Source organism: Alosa sapidissima, chromosome 9, assembly GCF_018492685.1.
Source record: "Alosa sapidissima isolate fAloSap1 chromosome 9, fAloSap1.pri, whole genome shotgun sequence".
Classification (NCBI taxonomy): domain Eukaryota; kingdom Metazoa; phylum Chordata; class Actinopteri; order Clupeiformes; family Clupeidae; genus Alosa; species Alosa sapidissima.
In genome coordinates this window covers 24,259,660-24,281,758 of record NC_055965.1, presented here as the reverse complement: position 1 = coordinate 24,281,758, position 22,099 = coordinate 24,259,660, and the positions used below count along the sequence as shown (strand labels likewise).

The window sequence follows — 22,099 nt, the reverse complement described above, 5'->3', positions numbered from 1 at the left end:
GCTGTATAGGCTAGGGAATGTAAAACTTAAGTTCCAGTTCACACCATTCAAATTGTGTGTATCCTTTCTAGCTTTCGTATGCATTATGTTATGCTATAAAACATGATATGATATTCTGCAGTGCAAAGATGCCCACTAAAGACAGGAAGCGAAAGCAGAGGGAGAAGGAGCTGCGGGAGGCAGCAAAAGGCAGTGGATCTCTGTTTTATTTTGATATAATTTGCATGTAGCCTATGTATTCCCTATTGGGTTGTAATCAAAATTAAGTTTTAAATAAAGTTAACACGTTTTCTGAAAATTTTGTTCCATGTGCCCTTTTTTTAAATTTGAGCCCCTGCCCCTTCAAAGGTCTCTGCAGCCCCTGGTAAGGGGGAAAGAGGACAGCCCTGTCGCGTGCCTCTGTGTAGTAGAAAGGGTGGAGACTGCATGTCATTGGTGCGAACAGACGCCTTCGGGGAAGTGTAAAGAAGCTTGATCCAAGATATAAATTTACAATTGAAACTGAATTTTCCTAGTATAAAAAACAAGTAATCCCACTCCACTCTGTCAAACGCTTTCTCTGCATCTAAAGACAACACTACCTCTGGTTGGTTCGAGCTTGGGGAAAGCAAAATATTAAGTAACCTTCTGGTGTTGAAGAAGGACTGTCTGCCTGCAATAAAGCCAGTTTGGTCAGGGGAGATTAATATGGGCATTACACGCTGAAGACGTCCTGACAGAACTTTAGACAGGATTTTAACATCTACATTTAACAGTGAAATGGGTCTATAGCTGCCACAGAGTAGGGGATCTTTATCTTTGTTGGCTATCAAAGAAATTGAGGCATCACACATAGTTGGTGGTAGGTGGCCTTTTAGAAAGGCCTCACTGAACACCCTCGCTAAGATAGGGGCCAGGGCAGCAGAGAACATTTTATAGAACTCCACTGTGAAGCCATCTGGTCCAGGTGATTTGCCCCCTTGAAGTAATTTAATTGCCTCTTGTACTTCTAAGAGAGTGATAGGTTCAACTAAACCGTTGGCAAGATCTTCTTTAATTTTGGGGAATAATAGCTGATTTAAGTTTGGGGAGGTCTCAGAGGTGTAAAGAGAGTTCAGTAGCTCTTTCACCTAACCTGGATCGTTTTCTTTTCCTGAGCTGGGAAACAAGGATATTATTTGGCCCCGAAGATAAGCTTTGGAGGCTTCCCGTAGAGTGCTAGAAGAAGTGTCTAGAGTGTCATTTGATTGAAAGAAAAAATAATTTTCGTTGTAAGAAAGTCTTTAAATTCATTGTCTGATAATAGATATGAAGGAAGTTGCCATCGTTTGGTGGGAGGTTTACATTGGGGTAGTTTAATGTCTACAGAAGTGGGGGCATGATCTGATATAATGATAATATGTTATTCACAGGAGTTAACTAGGTGCATTCATTTATTATCAAGTAGGAAAAAGTCAATACGTGAGTAAGTATGGGGAAAAAAAGGAGAAGGCTCTATTACTAGGGAACTTACATCACCAAGGGTCAGATAAGCCCAGCTGGTCGGTCTGGAATTTCAAGGCTTTGGCTGCATTGGACAGTGAGAGAGGCTTAGATGATGACCTGTCAAGTTTAGCGTCTTGGACTAGATTAAAGTCTCCACCAATAACAATGTGGTGGTTATCAACTTGGGGGAGCGTGGAGAAGAATTTGGAAATAAATTTATCGTCATCCCAAGTTGGGGCATAAATACAGGCCAAGACTAGAGGAATGCCTTGTAACCTGCCTGAGACAATTGCATAGCGACTGTTGGGATCTGAGAGTATGTTAGCTGGCTCAAATGGGATATCTTTATGAATTAGAATATCAGCCCCTCTCGCCCTCTCAGAATACTTTGAGTGGAATAGATGACCCACCCATGTCCTCTTTATACGACGGATTTCAGACGCACGAAGATGTGTAGAAATATGATATCTCCAGAATGAGTACAGATTACAGAAAAATTCTACCCCCATCCACAAGGGGGCGTAGTAAGCGTAACAGACCTGGGAAGCATGCCGGCCCAGGGTGAATGCTATAAAAGTGTAGAGCTGAGCGGCAGATCAGTTAATGTGGCGGCGCGCTTGGAGCAGGTCGAATTGAACAGTTGTCCGTATGCTACCCGTCAGTGGGAGACTATCCTCATAACATGGAATTGGATAATAGTAAACATTTAAAGTACAGAACTGACATGACATTTAACGCCGAGTGATACTAAGCACACGACGGAAAAGAAAAAAAAAGAAAACGTCAAATCCGTCGACCAAACTTCCAGCTTCAACAAAGTTAGCGCTAGCGGCTAAGTTCACTAGCAAGCTACTCAAGGTCAGAACCGTGGCCAGGGCCAGAAGAGTGGATCTGGTGATTGACTGCCCTGGTTGCCTCCGTCGCAGCTAGATACGCCTCATTCTCGCTCTGCAAATGAACTTTTCTGCCATCCCTTGCTGTGATCCTCAGTCTGGCTGGGTATAGAAGGCTAGGCTTGAGCCCTTGTTTATATAGCTCAGCAATCACCTCCTTGTAAAGACTGTGCTGTTCCAGGACCTCAGGACTGTAGTCTTCGTAGATCCCAATAGGTCTACCATTGTACCGCAGCCCCCCCCCCCCTCCTCCTACGGGCTTCAAGGACTTCACCTTGTAGTTGTGAAAGCGGATGATGACAGGTCTGGGTTTCTCACTCGACTTTGGTTTGGGTGCAAGAGACCTAGGGGCATGGTCCAGCTCAGGTGGAGAAGGCAGGATGTCATCGCCTATGACTGTACGCAGGAGCTCGGAGAAAAACGCAGAGGTGGAAAAAGTACGAAAATATTGTACTCAAGTAAAAGTACCAATACCTTGATGAAATATTACTCAAGTACAAGTTAAAATACCGATCTGAAAATGTACTCAAGTAAAAGTAAAAAGTAGTTCATTTAAAATGTACTTTAAGTAAAAGTTACTTAGTTAGTTTGGGGGGGGGGGGGACAGAACAACCAGTTTTACCAAAGACTTTCTAATGAGGAGATACAGCACTCAAAAAATCCTCTATAGTAATGCATGGGGTTAGTTTGTAACACCAATATGGCAGTTGTCTACACATCATATGTCTACACATATCACAACCCTTCCGCGGCAAAACGTCGACATGTGAATACATTGAGCCAATCATGTGGTGTGTTGTAAAATACATTGAGCCAATCATGTGGTGTACTGTGAAGACATCGTGCCAATCATCTGTTGTGATCTCGCTGCTGGAGCAAGATTGGTGTCGTGAAGCCTTACGCACACGCATTTCTGCTGAAATAGATGCACGATAAGTGCCCAAAAAGTGTTGCAATATGGCCGCCGAGTGGAGGTACTTGCCTGAAAAGGACGTTGAGAAATGGAGATCTATGTGAAAAATCACCGGAGTTCTCCTAAGTTTGAGCAGTAGTTGATTTAGTTGATTTAGAAGTTGCACTCATCCTTGGGTCGCTTTGCAGTGAACAGTAATCCAGCACAACTGAAAAGCCCCTCACGGGCAGCTGAGGCAGGCAGGCCAATATTGAGTTGCAGAGAGTTTTTTTTTTATATTTGGAAACGAGCAGAAGGTTCAGCAGATTAAAGGGCATCGTACTGGGGGGGAAAGTGGGAAGTATAGGGCCCGTGAAAAGTGGAATACAGGGGGCACAACATTTTCACCAGGCATTAGTAATAACTCAGGTAATCCACACATAAAAAATCCAAACAACTCCATAAGTAGAGTCATGTAATGAAGTGGAATAACACAGGGGAAAAGTATTGAACACGCTAAGAAAAAGCACTAAGGCAAGGAAAGGGAAGGAATGAGCTGGAATCTGTATAGAGAGTAGTTATCATTTCTATCTGTGCAAATTAATATGAGCTTGGTTAGTAGCTTACATATTGATGGGCCTTAAAAAGGTTTTTCATTACCAAGGTGTCATACAAGAAACATTTCATGATGGATAAAAGCAAAAAGCTCTCCCAAGACCTTTGCAACCTTATTGTTGCAAAACATATCAATGAAACTGGTTACAGATGCATTTCAAAACATCAGAATCTTCCAGTAAGCAGCATGGGAGCCATTATCTCCAAGTGGAAGAAACATCACTGCATCATCAACCAGCCATGCACAGGATCTCCTCGTAATATTTCTGACCAGGGAGTCAGAAGGATAGTCAATTACAAGAGCCAAGGACCACTCGGAGAAAGCTCCAGAAAGACTTGAAGGCAGCCAATTCAATTAAATAGTTCTGGAAGTAACTAAAGATCAGGATTCACAAGAGGGACCCCTGGAATCTGTTTAGAACAATGGGCTAAAATCAGACCTGATACTGCGACCAATAAGTTTTGTCATACAGGAAATGTCTTGAAGCTGTCTTTACAAACAAAGGCTTTTCCACAAAGTATTGAAGAAATTTCAGTAGGCACGTTCAATACTTTTTTCCTGTGTCATTCCACTTTAATACACAAAACACTTATGTTTGGATTTTTTATATGTGTGTTAATATAATGTTTGGTGAAAATTTCAAATAGACTGGAAGTTTAGGCTAATTACTGAAAAAAAAAAAAAGCGTTCAATACTTATTTCCACCATATATTTATTTTACCTGAATATTTTAACTTCCAAATTAAATGTCAAAATGAATGTCGAAACGAACGAAACGAACGAAATTTAAAGTTTGACTGACTGGATTTTGTATACAAATCATAGTAAAAACTGTGTAAGGTCACTCTCACTCTCCCTGGCTAAAGAGCTAATGGTTTAGTCTGCCTGCACGATTCATAAGGTAGTCTAGGCCTATCTTTTGTTTATTTAGTTGAGCATCGCTAGTAATGGACCGCTAATTGTTTCGCTGCTGGTGCAATGTCTTTCTCCAAGAAAGCCAAGTCAGGTTACTAAAAACAAAGGCCAAAACAGGAAAAAGAGAGACATCAAAATGAGGGGAAACAACTGCTAATAAACTTCTTTCCAAAGAAAGGTGAGCACAAACGTCAAAACACGAAATCCCATGGTGCTTAAATATCTCCGCAATCATATAGTGCTAAAATGAACTGAGACAACCGATTGGAATAGCGGAAAATACACTTTCATAGGTTAGGCTAATCTGATGCATTTCGTGATCCAGTCTCCATCACTTTCAGAAAGACTGCATGGCGCCAGCTTGATTCATGTCCTGTTGTAGGCTACATGCTGATCATCATCACTAGTGGTTTAGGGCGCGATTTTTTTCTCTCCTTTTCCGTTTTCGTTACTCTTAACTTTTTTTTTACTCAAGAAACAGATGGGATTTTTGATGTAGTGAAGTACAATACTTCACTCAAAATGTAATCAAGTATAATTTAAAATACCGATTTTATAAACTACTTAAAAAATACAAAATACACAGAAAAACTACTCAATACAGTAACGTGAGTAAATGTATTTCGTTACTTTCCACCTCTGGAAAAACTTTGTAGGACGTCTGTCCACCCTCAATAGATTCAGGTAGGCCGATTATTCTAATGTTATTCCTGCGGCTACGTGATTCAAGGTCAGCCGTTTTAGCCCTCAACTTGGCGTTGCTGTCTGTAAGCGCAGCACAGGTTGATTCGAGCCCCTGTATGCGTTCATCAAAGTCATCCATGGCAGAGTCAATACATGTAAGTCGTTGGTCATGATCAGTAACTTTAGCCTGTTTCGATCTAGTTTTACCTCTAATGTTGAGATGGCAGACTTGAACTCCATTGACAGGGCAGCCCGGTGTTGCTCCAGAAGGCTAGTTAGAGCTGTCATGTTGAGTCACTGGATGTCGCCACTGTCCCGTCCTTGACCGCGCTGTCTTTTTTGTTCTGTTTAGCAGATCTAGCAGCCATATGCAACAGGTTCTCGTAGGATGAGGAAATTGTACAATGTCACACTGGGTTGTTTTAAAACAATAAAAGGGTTATTTAACAAAGTTTTAGATGAAAAGTAGCGGGATCATTCAGTTTTTGCGTCTACTCCATACGCGGCCAGAACCGGAACCGAGTTTTCACACTTTTGCTCAAACTGAAGAGTTTTCCGGACAGAAAGTGCTACTTGTAAAAATGATTTAATATCCATCTGCGGTCATATTCTTTGGACTCCACACAAATAGAACAGAAAAATACAATAATCTCCAGACAGGGGGAAATAAAATTGTTATTAGCAGTAGTCTAGGCAGCCGTGGCCTACTGGTTAGCGATTCGGACTTGTAACCGGAGGGTTGCCGGTTCGAGCCCCGACCAGTAGGCACGGCTGACGTGCCCTTGAGCAAGGCACCAAACCCCTCACTGCTCCCCGAGCGCCGCTGTTGTTGCAGGCAGCTCACTGCGCCGGGTTTAGTGTTTGCTTCACCTCACTGTGTGCTGAGTGGGTTTCACTAATTCACAGATTGGGATAAATGCAGAGACCAAATTTCCCTCACGGGATCAAAAGAGTATATATACTTACTTACTTAATCAGATAGAATCACTAAATGATGAAATGATGCACCTTGGATGTGGCAGATACAAAGAGATCAATGGGACTGATTGATAAATAAATAAATACATACATAAATAAAGAACAAAATAAAGAGAGAAAAAAGGCTAGGTTACTTGGGAAGGGAACCCTATAAGAAATAAATAAAATCAAATGCTAAAGAAGGAAGGAAGGAAGGAAAGAAAGAAAGAAAGAAATAAAGCCAAAAAGATGAAGAAAGAAAGAGTCCATAAATGAAATGGAAGAAAGCCAAAAGGCTTAAGAAATTAGCAGATGAATGTTTAATGGCTCCACTCATACCCATCTGCTGCTGCCTCCCATTATTTACTCATGGCATTTCAGACGCGCCCTCAGCCATGCAGAGGAGAACGAGGACAAAGTTGTGCGAATCAGCTGTGTGCTCTCTGTGTGTGTGCATGTGTGTGTGTGTGTGTTTTTGGGTGCATGCTTGCACAGATAAAGTGAGTATAGGGCATACATGTGGGAATATCTTTGTGTGTGTATGCTTACATAAGTATAAGTATATATACTCTTTTGATCCCGTGAGGGAAATTTGGTCTCTGCATTTAACCCAATCCGTGAATTAGTGAAATACACACAGCACACAGTGAACACACAGTGAGGTGAAGCACACACTAATCCCGGCGCAGTGAGCTGCCTGCAACCACAGCGGCGCTCGGGGAGCAGTGAGGGGTTAGGTGCCTTGCTCAAGGGCACTTCAGCCATGGCCCACTGGTTGGGGCTCGAACCAGCAACCCTCCAGTTACAAGTCCAGAGTGCCAACCAGTGGGCCACGGCTGCCCACTGCCCACATCCCTTTTTATCCACAAGTACAGTATATTTCTCTAATGGGAATCATCTGTAGCATGTGTGTGTGTGTGTGTGTGTGTATGTGTGTTGTGTGTGCACACACGCACGTGTGTTTATCCATTAATTGACCGATCCCAAGCCCCTCCTCCCATTGTCAGTCCAAAAGACAACAAAAGACAGTTTAAGACAGGTATGTCTTAAACATAAAAGGTTCACTTTTAGAAATCACAACTATGCAAAACAGAATGCCACCAAATATTGTATAGCTCTTGGGTTCCCTGAGTTTTTCTCTTCTCAATGGTGGGCTTCAATCTGAATGTTTGTAGTTCCCCTTTGAGTTTATTCTCTTTATATCTGTTAAAAGACAAATTCAACAATATATATGATATCCATTTCTGGGACAAAGTGTTTTAGTTAAGGGTGGCTTCACAATATTATGCCTGAACTTTTAGTCAAGCAGACTCACAAGTAGGCATCTGGGTTATCAATATATGATTGAATAAACAGAAAATGAATTAATTTTCTTGTTTTTATTCAAAATCAAAATTTGTAAAATGTGACTGGGACAGTCACGCCATATGAGCTTTTTTCTGGTTTGGCTGAAAATTGTGAAAAAATGGAAGATTAATCCCATGAATACTCTGTATGTTCATATAAAACAGCATTTGAACAATATCACCATAGTTTTTGATATATTTTTTATAATTTACCTATCTTTGACACATTGGACCAAAAAAAGGCCATGTCATGTCAACCACCCAGCTGCTATACACCAGCTCTTGTTTTTCTACATTAATTTCATTTAATTTCTTTGTTCTCCCGTGTCAGGTTAAAGCAACAAAGCAGACGGTCCTACAATTTGGTTGTATGGACACTGATTTTAATCACCACAGTCCAGAGAAAAGTAATCCACTAACTTATTTAGCTCCATCGCATGAAAGTGTTCTACAGAGCCTAAGGTCTCAAACACCTGGGGCAAGCACAAGAAGACTAATACATTTTAGTGTAACAAGTTGAAGCCTCGAACAGAGTCTAGATCCTGAAAATTCACACATGTATCAGCGAAGGGTATTTACATATTACAGATTAGGGGTGTGTTCCCCAAAACCATAGTTGCTAACCTGTTAGTAACTTAGTTGGTTGGCAATGGGAAATTGCATTGCAACCAACAAAGTTGCTTACTTAGTCATACTTGTCATACTGCATATTAGGACATTAGCATACTGCATTAGCATATTAGGACATTAGCATACTTCTGAAAGAGTGGTTGTGCACATCCCACCCTTCTTTAGGCCAGGTGCAGGACAAAGTATACAGAAAAACAAAATGTCAAAAAAGGAGTGAATTTCTGCACACTGGAGTCTAGTTCCCAGTTCTTTTTTTATAAAACCAACAATGTGTCAACCCATCTGGGTCTTCTTCAGGCAAAATACATTGTTGGTTTTAATTAAACAAATTGGGAGCTAGACTCCTGGTGTGAGGACATTCTCTCGTGTGAGTGGCATACTTACCACATGTAGAACTCACTCATCTTTACATGCATTTCAGATCACCAGTGGACCTGAAGCGGGACAGTGAGGTTATCCTCTCTTAACCCACCCTCAGCTACTTTGAGTGGGTCTCGGAGGACTCCCTGGCTGAGAGACCACAGAAGTCAGAACAGCTGAGGCAGCAGCAGTGTCTAACAGCTAACGGCTAATTGTGCCATTTTATCACCAGCTAGCAGACAGCTTTGGGAGCCACTCATCACACGCTGGCCTCTTAAATGAGACTAAATGAAATGCTAATGTGTTACATGATGCAGTAAGTAAAGCTAGTCTTGACTCTTAAAATTTACGACATGGTGGATATATTTTGGGATCTCATCAACTATGCACATGCATTCGCTCGTTTGTTCTTTCATCCCATCCATTCATTCATCAATTCATCATTCACTCATCCTGAAGCAATTAACTTGGGAGTCTTCTCAAAAGTTTTTTGCCATTCTTTCATTTATTCACCTAAAGGCATATATCACTGATGCATGATGGGTAACTGGCACAGGTGTTTATGGGTGCCCATAAAACACAGGCAAGGGCAACGCACTGACTCCAATCACTAACGAGATGAATTACGGGGACATTAAAGGAATACGCCAACTTTATCAGGAAATTAGCTTATTAGCGGTCTACCTTAAAGTTAGATAGAGCGGACACACCATTCTCTTATCTGTGCGTGTTAGACCAGCCTGACACTGAAAGTGGGTTACACCAAGTTAGGTTAGCCTATAGCTATAGCATCCCTCCTGTTGACATTGTAGGCTAGTTGATGATTCAGGTGACTAAATCATTATATTTGACTAAGCTTGCACTCACACACATATCCCACAGACAAACACACACACACACACACACACACACACACACACACACACACACACTCTTGCATGCGCTCTCCAGCAGAGGTGACCTTAACCTAACGCTATCTGGACTCGCGTCAGCAGAGCACGGCTTGGAAAATCTGCGGGGACTAGTTACTCCAACCCATCTTCCTGGCAAACAGGAAGTGCTGCATTATTGATGACCACAACCCTTGGATCTGCTCAGTCATATTAAGATCACGCCAGAGGTAGCCTACCGTCACATGGGGTGCCCTTTAGGTTTAATCAGGGAGCTCCCCGGGGATGGTGGGGGGTGGAAGCAATTAGAGATTGTTAACTAGCATGTGTGTGTGTGTGTGTGTGTGTGTGTGTGTGTGTGTGTGTGTGTGTGTGTGTGTGTAGGTTTCTGTGTGCATATGCATATGTGTGTGTTCTCTTATTCTCTCTCCTGCCCTCTCTTCCTCCCTCCCTCTCTCTCTCTGTGTCTCTATCTCTCTCTCCCTCCTTCCCTCTCTCTCTGTGTCTATCTCTCTCTCCCTCCTTCCCTCTCTCTCTCTGTGTCTCTATCTCTCTCCCTCCCTCCCTCTCTCTCTCTGTGTCTCTATCTCTCTCTCCCTCCCTCCCTCTCTCTCTCTGTGTCTCTATCTCTCTCTCCCTCCTTCCCTGTCTCTCTCTAACCACGGAATGAGAGGAGAGGATGGGAATGAATAAAGCTCTCTGTGAAAACAGGCCAGGAGAATATTAGGAGGGAATAGGAAGTTAGATCAATAAGAGAAGCAATCAAGAGAGACCTTTAAGACCTGAAGGTCCCTTAAGTGTTCATTATGGGGATGTACATTAATGGATAAGTCTAAGAATGTATGGATCATTCCATAGGTTAAGTGGGTATGAGTAGATTTTTTTTAACAAACCTAAATCCATGCTGAAATAAATGTCCATGAAACTGTTTTAAAAGAGAAGTATATTTGTATCTTAAAAGTGAAGTGTATTTGAAGAGTTTGTTTCCAAAATGCTATCCACCATTTTACTTAATTTTCATAAATAATTGTTTTACATTTTGTTTTCAAAGTAATTTCAGTAGAACTGTAATCGGGTATTGTTATTTGATTTATTTTTATTCAATCAAAACAACACATCTGCAAATGTATTGATATCACCTGAAATACACAAGTAAATAACATTACTTTTTAACGTTTTTAAAATTAGCGATAGAGAGTTTTAGAACCAAACAAAATAAATTGGCTGTTCAAATGACTCATGTCACTTTATTTCGCTTTAGTTTTAACACTAAACATAAACAAGTAAACAGATTGAGTTAAAAAGTAGAAACTAAAATGAAACACCAAGGTCACATAAAAGAATTGAAAAGTATGTGATGAAAGGACCAAGACTTAAAAGACAAATGGCGTGGGTGGAGAGAGGGATGAAGAGAGAGAGAGAGAGGAAATGAAATGAGAAATGAAGGTGGAGAGTGATGGACTTCATCTCAACTCTGGCTCTTGCTCAGACGAGCCAACTGGAACGCTCTGCCTGGAATTACTTCCTGATCGGAGAGCCACACAGCAAAAACCTGGAGCGACAGATGGACTACAAACACACGCACGCACGCACGCACGCACGCACGCACACTAACCTAACGCACGCACGCAAACCTAACTGACCACCACCAATGTGTAGCGCCCACCTTGGAGGTGTACGGTAGACATTACGCAACCCCTCCTCTGTCTCTCTGGACAGCTGCTCATTCATTAACCTCTCTTGTTAAACCTTATATATCTGGCAATACCTCTGAAACAACCCCCCCCCCCCCCCACACACACACACACAAATACACACACACACACACACCGACCCATCCATCCACACCCCAAACCTCCCATATCTGGTTTAGACAGCAGTTATTAGGATAAGTGCCCCTCTGAAAAGCTGCATTTCCCTCCCTACCCCCCCATAATAAGGCTCATTTCCAGTCACGTCAACTCTGGGCAAAGATGCTTCTTGGCCATCAGCCCGCTGGAGTAATAGCTGTAGCTGTGCCTTCCCCTGCTCATAAACAGGCCCCGAGTCCTCCCTCCATGTTGTGTTTACAATGACAGCTATTTACAGTATGGGATGCTTATATTAGAATTTTTATGGTAGCTTACTGTTGTTGTGGTTCATAGTAATTAACTGATTCTGTAATTAAGCATAACTGTTGTGCTTAGTGATACAAGTTACATTGCAGAGACAACATCCAGCCTTTTATTGATTTATCTTTATATCCACCACGTAGCTAGTTCCCTCGATTCATCATCCAGAGATATATTCCTCTTCGTCCATTTGGTTATTGTGTATACATCAGTCCTGTCATGTTCAGACATACACACAGGCACACGCAGGGAGAGAGAGAGAGAGAAAGAGAGAGAGAGAGCTGGCACAGAACTGTCCATAGTAATCTGAGAATCTGTGTGAGCGGTGTATAGATGCATTATTCAGCAACAACTCTGCAAAAATGTAAAACTCAGCTACAGATGGTACTATTATTCTAATGGGCTGGCAGGTGGCTATTAGCTCTGTATCATGGGACACCTGAAGAAAGTAGGTCTGATAATAAAAAGTAAAGTTTAACCACTGTTCCATATCAGTGCTCTGGCAATGTCCAATGGTAACTATAGCAACCAATTCAAAATTACACAAGGATGATCCAACTTAATTAAATATCAGTGAATAAAATCTGCGGCAGTAGCTGAAGCTCAGTCAAATGGAACAAACGGAAGCAAATGAAGCAAACTTCCTGAAACCCCATCTAAAGGAATTGAATTAGCCATGAAGCTCAAGCTCTCCTCTCCTCCTCTCTCTCACCTCACGGCACAAGTCTAGATTGCTCAGGAGAGTGTTATGTGGACCGTGGGGCCCGAGCAGCTCAATCCTAGACTGCTCTGTGGAGTTGAGGGAACTGAGAGTAGCCTAGCCCTGAGCGACACTTCCCCCTGCTGTTCTACTGCTGAGATAACCAGGCCTGAGCGACACTTCCCTCTGCTGTTCTACTGCTGTGATAACCAGGCCTGAGCGACACTTCCCCCTGCTGTTCTACTGCTGTGATAACCAGGCCTGAGCGACACTTCCCCCTGCTGTTCTACTGCTGTGATAACCAGGCCTGAGCGACACTTCCCTCTGCTGTTCTACTGCTGAGATAACCAGCCCTGAGGAACACTTCCCCCTGCTGTTCTACTGCTGAGATAACCAGGCCTGAGAACACCTGCTGTTCTACTGCTGTGATAACCAGGCCTGAGAACACCTGCTGTTCTACTGCTGTGATAACCAGGCCTGAAGAACACCTGCTGTTCTACTGCTGTGATAACTAGGCCTGAGGAACACCTGCTGTTCTACTGCTGTGATAACCAGGTCTGAGGAACACCTGCTGTTTTACTGCTGAGAGTAGGCCAGGCCTGAGGAACACCTGCTGTTTTACTGCTGAGAGTAGGCCAGGCCTGAGCGTCACTTCCCCCTGCTGTTCCTCCTGCTGTAATAACTTTTTGAGCAATGTTGCTGGTAATGTTCCTGTGTATTGCTGTTCGAGCACGTTCCCATTGATATATTGTATAAACATATAAACATGTTCCTGACATACTGCATACATTTGTACAAGACTGAAGTCACATATGTAACAATTCCATAACTTCCATAACACATAGACATCACCTACAATGTCCCCTGGATTAAGATTGTACTGGTTAAGTTTTCTTGGTTCAGCAACAGATAAGTAGGAGAAGAGACAAGAAAAAGGAGAAGTGATATCACTTATTTATCACTTCTTCTCCTTTTAGATACAGTAGGAGAAGAGACAAGAAAAAGGAGAAGTGATATCACTTATTTATCACTTCTTCTCCTTTTAGATACAGTAGGAGAAGAGACAAGAAAACAGAGAAGTGAGAAGTCACTTATTTATCACTTCTTCTCCTTTTTCTTGTCTTTTCTCATATCTGCTGGCTGTTGAGTGCTGTCCCTCTCACAGGACAGTAAAACTGCATGGAGAAGGAAAAAGTCCAAAAGTTAGTGAGTGATAGAGAAAGAGTGAGAGTGTGTGTGTGTGTGTGTGTATTTGGGGGGATGCACTGTGTGAGTGTGAGTGTGTGTGTGTGTTTGTCTGTGTTTATGAAAGACAGAATTGAAATGAAAGAGAATGACTAAGTGTGGGTGAGAGCAATGTACAATAAGTGTGCAGGTAAAATCTAAAGTAAGTGTGTGTGTGTGTGTGTGTGTGTGTGTGTGTGGGCGGGTGTGAGAGAAAGACAGAGAAAGAAAGAGGGAGAAAGGGGGGGGGGACAGTTTATTATGCATTTCCAAAAGGAGCGTCTCAGCTTTCTGCAAACTACAGAGAAAAGGAGCCCCTCAGTGGCCTCTGTCAAATAAAAAGAGCCTCGGCCCTGAAAATCTCTCATAACAACCCCCTGTTTATGATTCTGCCTCCTCTGTGTGTGTGTGTGTGTCTGTGTGTATGTGTCTGTGTGTGTGTGTGTGTCTGTGTGTGTCTGTGTGTATGTGTCTGTGTGTGTGTGTCTGTGTGTATGTGTCTGTGTGTGTGTATGTGTGTGTGTGTGTCTGTGTTTGCTGTGTCATCACTTTTGGTTCTGTTTAACAGATTCTTCCGGAACAACTCAACAGTTCACTGCTAAGCCCTTTAAGCTCAGAGCAAATAAAACCATTTTTAATGCACCTTCTCAATTGTGTGACTTGCCTGTGAGAAAGACACACAGATTAGTGTGAGTCCAGTAAGCACTTCAGACCGAGCCCATGGAAATGAGGCCTTGAGGTTGTGCCAATAAAGCCTCATTCAAGCTCCCTTTTCATACAGAACATAAAGCTGCAAGATTCATACATTGCTCTGTTCCTGCAAGATTTTATGGTGGTGTGTTCAGGTTCCGTGGAAAAAGAAGGAAAAAATTAACGTAGAGGATGGACAACGGGCTGAAGGCTATCCGTACAGACCATTGCTGACCATAAACGGGCACATGAATGGGCCTTATAAGAACCAAACCACTAACACAACCACTACACTCAATCTGCGCCGCCTGCAACATTTTTTTCTTTAGAAAAACAAAATAGTCAAATAAATAAATAGATGAAGTTTTAAGCCACACGCTGAGCGACTCTTTGACCTACCACTTTCCTATACGTGTCAGCTTTGTGTACATTCTTTGCCTTTACATCTCCCAGCGTGATGTCACCCCCCCCCCCCCCCCCCCCCCCCCAGCAATGGCTGTTGCCTGTGGCGGGACCTGCTTAATACTCACTCTCAGCCCAGTAAGAGAGAAGTGCTCACATGGAAAATATGTGGAATGCAATGATGTGACACACACACACACCTCGTTTGTTGTCTCGTTTGTTTTTGTCAAATAAAGCACAATAATATTAAGCTAACTCAACAAACAAAACTCATTTTAATAATATTATTTTTTACAAGTCAAACTTTTTAATAATATTATTATTTGACATATTCTCTCATTCGCAATACTCACACGAGAATACCGCCACCACACATCGAGACACCTACGGTATATACACCTGTTGTCTATGCAGCCAAATGCACTCAGTGGCCTTTATGCACCATAAAACCCAGTCGGCTAGATGTGCAGCCTCAGCCTTTTCTGCTCTTCTCCTCAATCATGCCCGGAATGAAGATAGATAGACAGACTAGAGAGAGAACAACAGCTTCTCAAAGCCAAGAACAGAGAGACAGACAACCTCTCAAAGTTAAAGACAGACAGACAGACAACATCTCAAAGTCAAGGACAGACGGACAGACAACATCTCAAAGTCACAAATGGACAGACAGACAACATCTCAAAGTAAAGGACAGACAGACAGACAGACAACATCTCAAAGTCAAGGACAGACAGACAGACAACCCTCAAATACATGAAGACAGAACAACATTTCTGTATGAAGACAGATGAATGAAGACAAGAAGAGACAGACATCCCTTGAAGACAGGGACAGACAGAACAGCATTCAAGGCAAGACAGACAGACAGACAGACCGTAAAGAGAAAGACAAACAACATACAAGACAGACAGACCGTAAAGAGAAAGCAGGAGACCTCACAGTAGTACTCAGCAGTGCTCTCCATTCCATTCACTGGTGCAGGAGACCTCACTAGTACTGTACTATGTAGTAGCATATACAGTACAATGCATAGAAAAAAAACTTCAAAGGAATTCAAATCTCTCTCTCTCTCTCTCTCTCCTTCTTACATGGTCAAAAGGAAAACTGTCCTTCAGGCCAATGAATTAAATTCCTCATATACTGTAAGTAAGTACTATCACTTCTGATACCATTGCAGAATAAACACCTTCCAGTAGGTGGCAGTATTATTTTAGTTATAATCTCTAGCTCACTGGTTCTGCAGTTCAGAGGTTACATCAACATTGTAGGCTATAGATTGCAATGTACCTCTCATTTACAGTCAGGGATGTAGTGGTAAAATAAGAGGTGGGTAAACTATGAATTATGTGATCTCGGTGAGGTGGACTGCTCCATGCGGTATCAGATTTTTAAAAAAGGCATTCAGAACATAGTTGATGATGATGGAGGTTAATGTCCAGGGGTTAAAGTGGGGGGGAATGGGGAGGAACACAGTTCCGCCACCTCAGATAAATTAATAATAAACATATTCCTTCATACCGATAGTGCAATTATATTGTTAAAATAAATGGTGAGTTATTTTTTTTGTGTGTACAGAGGTGACCAAGAAGCTCGCAATTATTGTCCAAAAAGTATTGCTACACCACGATACTCAATATGTTGTCCAACGGTGAGTCATTTTTGCATCAACACTGGATTATAGGGTTCCCCCACCTGCCAAATTAACCACTGTTAATGTCCAATGTTTATAACAATACCAGTGGTATTAAATGGTTCCTAGTGTTGATAAGTGTACATGTGGATAATACAGTGTGATTTTTGATTGTTAGAATTGTTGCAATTGGTAAACAAACTCTTTTGAGAGGTGGTTTGGATCAGTATCTCTCTCTCTCTCTCTCTCTCTCTCTCTCTCTCTCTCTCTCTCTCATCTCATTTCAAAAGCTTGGGGCAGGTAAACCATTGAACTGATGTTTTATGTGGCCATAACTACAGTGACTGGTTATTGACTTTGCCACTCCCAATTGTAAAGGTGAGAGAGAGAGAGAGAGAGAGAGAGAGAGAGAGGGAGAGAGAGAGAGAGAGATGTACCAAGAAGCAAACACAAGAGCTAAACTCACTCAACCTGTTACTCCTCCCTGTCACTCACTCACACACACACACAGTTATTAGCTTCTTCACATGAACCCTGCTTAAAATTCAGTGAATAATATAATAAACATTTTCTTGGTTGCTTTGATGCACTTAATGAAACTCCACTTGATCTTGAGCTTAACATTCTTAGCACAGCGGAAGTCATCTCTTGTAAATGAAACACCAAGGTCACATAAAAGAATCGAAAAGTATGTGATGAAAGGACCAAGACTTAAAAGACAAATGGCGTGGGTGGAGAGAGGGATGAAGAGAGAGAGAGAGGAAATGAAATGAGAAATGAAGGTGGAGAGTGATGGACTTCATCTCAACTCTGGCTCTTGCTCAGACGAGCCAACTGGAACGCTCTGCCTGGAATTACTTCCTGATCGGAGAGCCACACATCAAAAACCTGGAGCGACAGATGGACTACAAACACACGCACGCACGCACACTAACCTAATTCAATTCACGATTCAAACTCCACTTGATCTTGAGCTTAACATTCTTTGCACAGCAGAAGTCATCTCTTGTAAATGATTTAACGCATTTTCATTGGTTTAACTCATCCACATTCACATCCTTTTTCAAAACATTTAACACAGTTCTCATTCAGAGTCCATACTCCATTGGATTACAGTTTTTCTCGATTGCTTAAGGAAACTGGGATCCACTTAGTCTTCATGAACACTTTCTTTGCACAGCAGAAGTCATCTCTTGTAAATGATTTAACACATTTTCATTGGTTTAACTCATCCACATTCACATCCTTTTTCAAAACATTTAACACAGTTCTCATTCAGAGTCCATACTCCATTGGATTACAGTTTTTCTCGATTGCTTAAGGAAACTGGGATCCACTTAGTCTTCATGAACACTTTCTTTGCACAGCAGAAGTCATCTCTTGTAAATGATTTAACACATTTTCATTGGTTTAACTCATCCACATTCACATCCTTTTTCAAAACATTTAACACAGTTCTCATTCAGAGTCCATACTCCATTGGATTACAGTTTTTCTCGATTGCTTAAGGAAACTGGGATCCACTTAGTCTTCATGAACACTTTCTTTGCACAGCAGAAGTCATCTCTTGCGAATGTGTTCACACATTTTTGTTGGGTTCACACAGTTCTCACACCGTTTTACAATCAACACAGATGTCATTCAAAGTCCCCAAACTCAATTGGTTTCCCCGTGCCAAACAAAAGGAAAACATCTTTTCACAGGTGGTAGAGATTCCTTGCACAAGTCTGAATCTCTGAATCTCTCCTTTGCACAAGTATTCAATCAGTAATCATTCATTATCCATATGCCATGTCTGTTCTGTGTTGCTATTTGCAAGTAAAGGGGAGTGACAAATTATACGTGTCATACGAGAAATAATTTTCTTGATTCTGTCCTCTCCTCCTGTAATCAACTTTGCAGTTTTCTCTAATTAAGGGAGCAAATTCAAGGACCATTATAGTTAATGTGCTGACTAACTGGCAAGTACCTCATAACTATGTTATGTATAAAAATGTTAGGATGAAAAATATTGTTGTCTGTAATTCTGGGGGGAAATCCAAGGACAGTTATAATTAGTGCACTGGGAATTAACTAACTTGGAAGTACCTCACAACATTGCTGTCTGAAATTCAGCAACTGATTCAAAGGAAATTAACGCTGACATGCTAACTAACCCGCAAGTTGGTGAACTCGGGTACATCAGACTTGCTATAATATTAATATTAAAATGAATTACTATTGAATGATTGCATTCCTGTATGTATTAAGCTACATGGCAGTTACATAATGTATTTAATTTAATACCAAACATGACACGATTTAGAGGTATAAGCTATTACGCGGCAAAAAGGAACCTAATTTGACCTTAAAAGTCACTTTGCAAAAGGTATTTTGTTCTCTGGAGGGACCTGAACTATTTTCTTCACCTTTTTGATGGTCAAAGCTGATTTCTGCATGAGAAGAGGTTTAATTTGATACCATACATGATGGGTTTATATATTTAGCTGATTTTCTATGAACAAAAAAGGGTGTGGCAGATGATGTAATTTTAAAGACAATGCTCAAGGTTGTCGGAGCGGCACGCGCCAGATTCTGAAAGGACACCCTCTTACCTATCAATTTATGAAAAAAAAAAAATGGCATTAGTACCTTATGTCACACTTATGCCAAAATTCCACAAAGTTCTACCTGACTAAATTGTCCAATAAAAGATTTATTCACGGAAGCAGGAATCATTCATACACATAGACCAAGATGCCATTACATAGGAAACACAAGGGAAGTCAATAAAACAAGCACGATACACGAACAGGGTCACAAACAGGGTCACAAACAATACACTGGGTAAAACATATGAGGTACAACCTAAATAAAGACTACACAAGCTAACACATACATGACATGGTAAACGCAATTACACTCACTAAAACCGACATTACACAATCCAGCATTCACACACATTGCATTCTGGGAGGCTAGCACTCAGTCCAAAAGACGCCGACGTTACACAGTAACACGTAACTCTATATTCAGATGTGCTGGTTATCAATGGGTTTGTGATTAACGCTCTTTTGGTGAAAAATGGAGCAAATGTATATGATTATTTTCTTTAAACATGATATAGATTAGCTTGCTAGACGGTGAGTTTTATAGCTAAGTGAACCGTGGGCTGAGCATGACATGAAGTAGGTTAGTGTCCACGACTCGTGAACGAGGGGATTTCAGTTATGAATTTCAGGGGAAGCAGTAGGAGCAAAACCTAGACTAGGCTATAAGTTATTGTTGTTGTTACTGGTCCGTGGCTCTTGTGTCCCTTGCCAGCCCAGTCCTGTGCCACTATCACTGTTCCAAACAGGGCAGTGGTACAAGCGGTAGGCGAGTGTGGCACGAGCGTGGTCGTGGGACAGTGGTGTATAGAAGTATAGAACTGATGATCGATTTCAGGTTTCAGTTCATGCAGTTTTCAGTAATTTTGCATTTTGGGTTGGTGTTCTTGATGTAATAATTTTGACTGCTTTGTCTGCCAAGTAATTTGTCAAATACTTTGTGAAGTTTGCATGGAAGAGAGACTGATATAACAAGAGGGCATTATTGCCTTTCATTAGGTCAGTGATATTTGTAAGTAAGACAAATGTCTTTTTTGGATAACTGAAAAGTGTATAGGCCTAGTCAGGTTAATAGGGCATAGATCACTCTGAAAGTGATCCCCAACAAAATCATTCTTCATGTTATTGTTATAGTTTTTGTGTGGACGTGAGGCCTTGCAAATGGTGGGCCAACCAGCCTTGCAAATGGTGGGCCCTGTATGGGTAAATCTTGCTGGCCTCTTGCTGGAGATGGCCTCTTGCTTAGGTTTCTTCTAATGACTTAATGTAGCGTGTGTGAATGTGTTGTCCCAAGTATACACTGTGTGTTAGCTGCTCTGTTCTCTCCCTCCATTCTCCACTGTGCCTGTTCTGCTTATCCAGGACCAAGGAATCAGAGGGTACAGAGGGTGTGCGATATATGGCTGGAATGGTCAGATAAGATCATTTTTTATGTCCACACAATGGGGCCCTTACACAAAGGGAGGTGTGGTGATCCAGCATCTTCCACACCCCCCATAACACTCCTGACTCCAGCCAAATGTGTTATCCTTCTTACCATGTCCCTCTTATAGGTGTACAGAGTATATGGAGAGCTACCCATCCCCTCCATATTGTCTTTTGTGTAGTTCACACACAAACTGAAATCTTTTTATTTTTTGGAAACCTAAATAAGTGTCAGCCCTCCTTTTTATGTTGCAGTCACCATACCTTCCTCCCAGTCTTTTTTTGCATTTGTTCCTGTTCTTGTTTTAAACACACATTGAAAACTGCTGTAGTCTCACCAGACGGCTGAAATATAAATTTTATTGAAACAGTTGATTGCTTATTGAGTTACAAGTGTGTTATTGAAACAGTGGGTGTCTTATCTTGCTGTATTGATCAAACTTTTCACATTTAAGTTGTTATTGATTCTTATCTTATTCTTATTGATACCTTCAGCTTCATCTCACCACACCAACTGAGAAGGACACTTTTTGACAATGTAAGTAAAGTAGGCTATATGTAGTGTGATGCAGGAGGCAAATGTAGGAATCCAATAACAGCTCATGCAAGGAAGGAAACAAACGTTCAATGTTAGCACTACAAAGAACATATGTTAGATCGATGTTGCAAACCAATTATACTCGCAATATGCAATTGACACTATAATGTAAGCATGTTCGCGCGTAATAACACTCGTTTTTGGTTTGTTCTAATGTTTCCAGTTCAATAACGCACTCGCTGCTGTCTATCCCATCGACATAACACGACACGCAGAGAGCTGTTTGGAACTGTTGAAGCGTACGTGAACCACGTGACCGCGTGGCGGCGACATTGAGTGTCGCAACTCTCTATGGCTCTGGCCCAGACTACTGAAGTTTGGAAACTATCATGGTCAAAACTTACAAAGTAGGCTACTATGTTTTAGGAAACAGACGTAACTTACATGTTGGTTAGTTGAATGATGCATAGTAGCCTAGGGCGACCACGTTGGTAAAAAGCTAACCTCCGTAGTTGTAGCATAGGGAATAATGCACCCCTGATTGATCCTTCAATGTGAGTCACCTATTCTCCATCAGCGAGCTCATGTGCCCAAAGCAGGAAATTCCCTTTTATGGCGTTCAAAGAAATGTTTATGGAAAGTTCAATTAGCAGTGAATGCAGGAAGCAAGATCATAAATGCAGTGAATGCAGGAAGCAAGATCATAAATGCAGGCCAGGTATTATTTTCATGCGTACGAAACCAAACAGCAAATAAGTGCAACAGCCTATTACGCTGCATCTAGTAGGCTAGCCTACAAAATCTGACACACCCACCACGGCAGAGAAAACGTACTGTAAGCTACCGCCCTGGTGTATATTGTGTAATAAAACACTTCGACATTGAACGTAGCCCTGGCAAAGTGTAGCCTACTGTATGTGTGTCGTTTTGACCTCAATAGGCGGATATAGAATAGAAATGTAGTCGACGTTTTCCAGCAAAATTGTATCAAACGTCCCAGTGTTTCACAAAGACTTTGCTTCGCCCATCACTGCACAGAGCACGGTAAGGTTTAACTCTACTTGTGAGTTATAGCCTATTGGGTCGAGAACTGATCTCATATTACAGTTTTTCCTCGACTGCTTATGGCCACCTTACACCAAAC

At 41.6% G+C, this 22,099-nt stretch overlaps 1 protein-coding gene across 4 annotated transcripts in view; it reads left to right on the top strand.

The window, feature by feature from the left end:
* Window positions 1–20,932: 20,932 nt before the first annotated feature.
* Window positions 20,933–22,099, top strand: part of LOC121719392 (NACHT, LRR and PYD domains-containing protein 5-like) — a 60,957-nt gene continuing 59,790 nt past the window's right edge. For 2 of the 4 annotated variants that reach the window (XM_042104942.1, XM_042104939.1), the window contains exon 1: window positions 21,840–21,999. The gene's annotated coding sequence lies outside the window, so the exon portion shown is untranslated. Of the gene's footprint in view, window positions 20,956–21,839; window positions 22,000–22,099 lie in introns of those variants that run through there. The other 2 variants (XM_042104940.1, XM_042104941.1) reach the window with 2 other exon arrangements.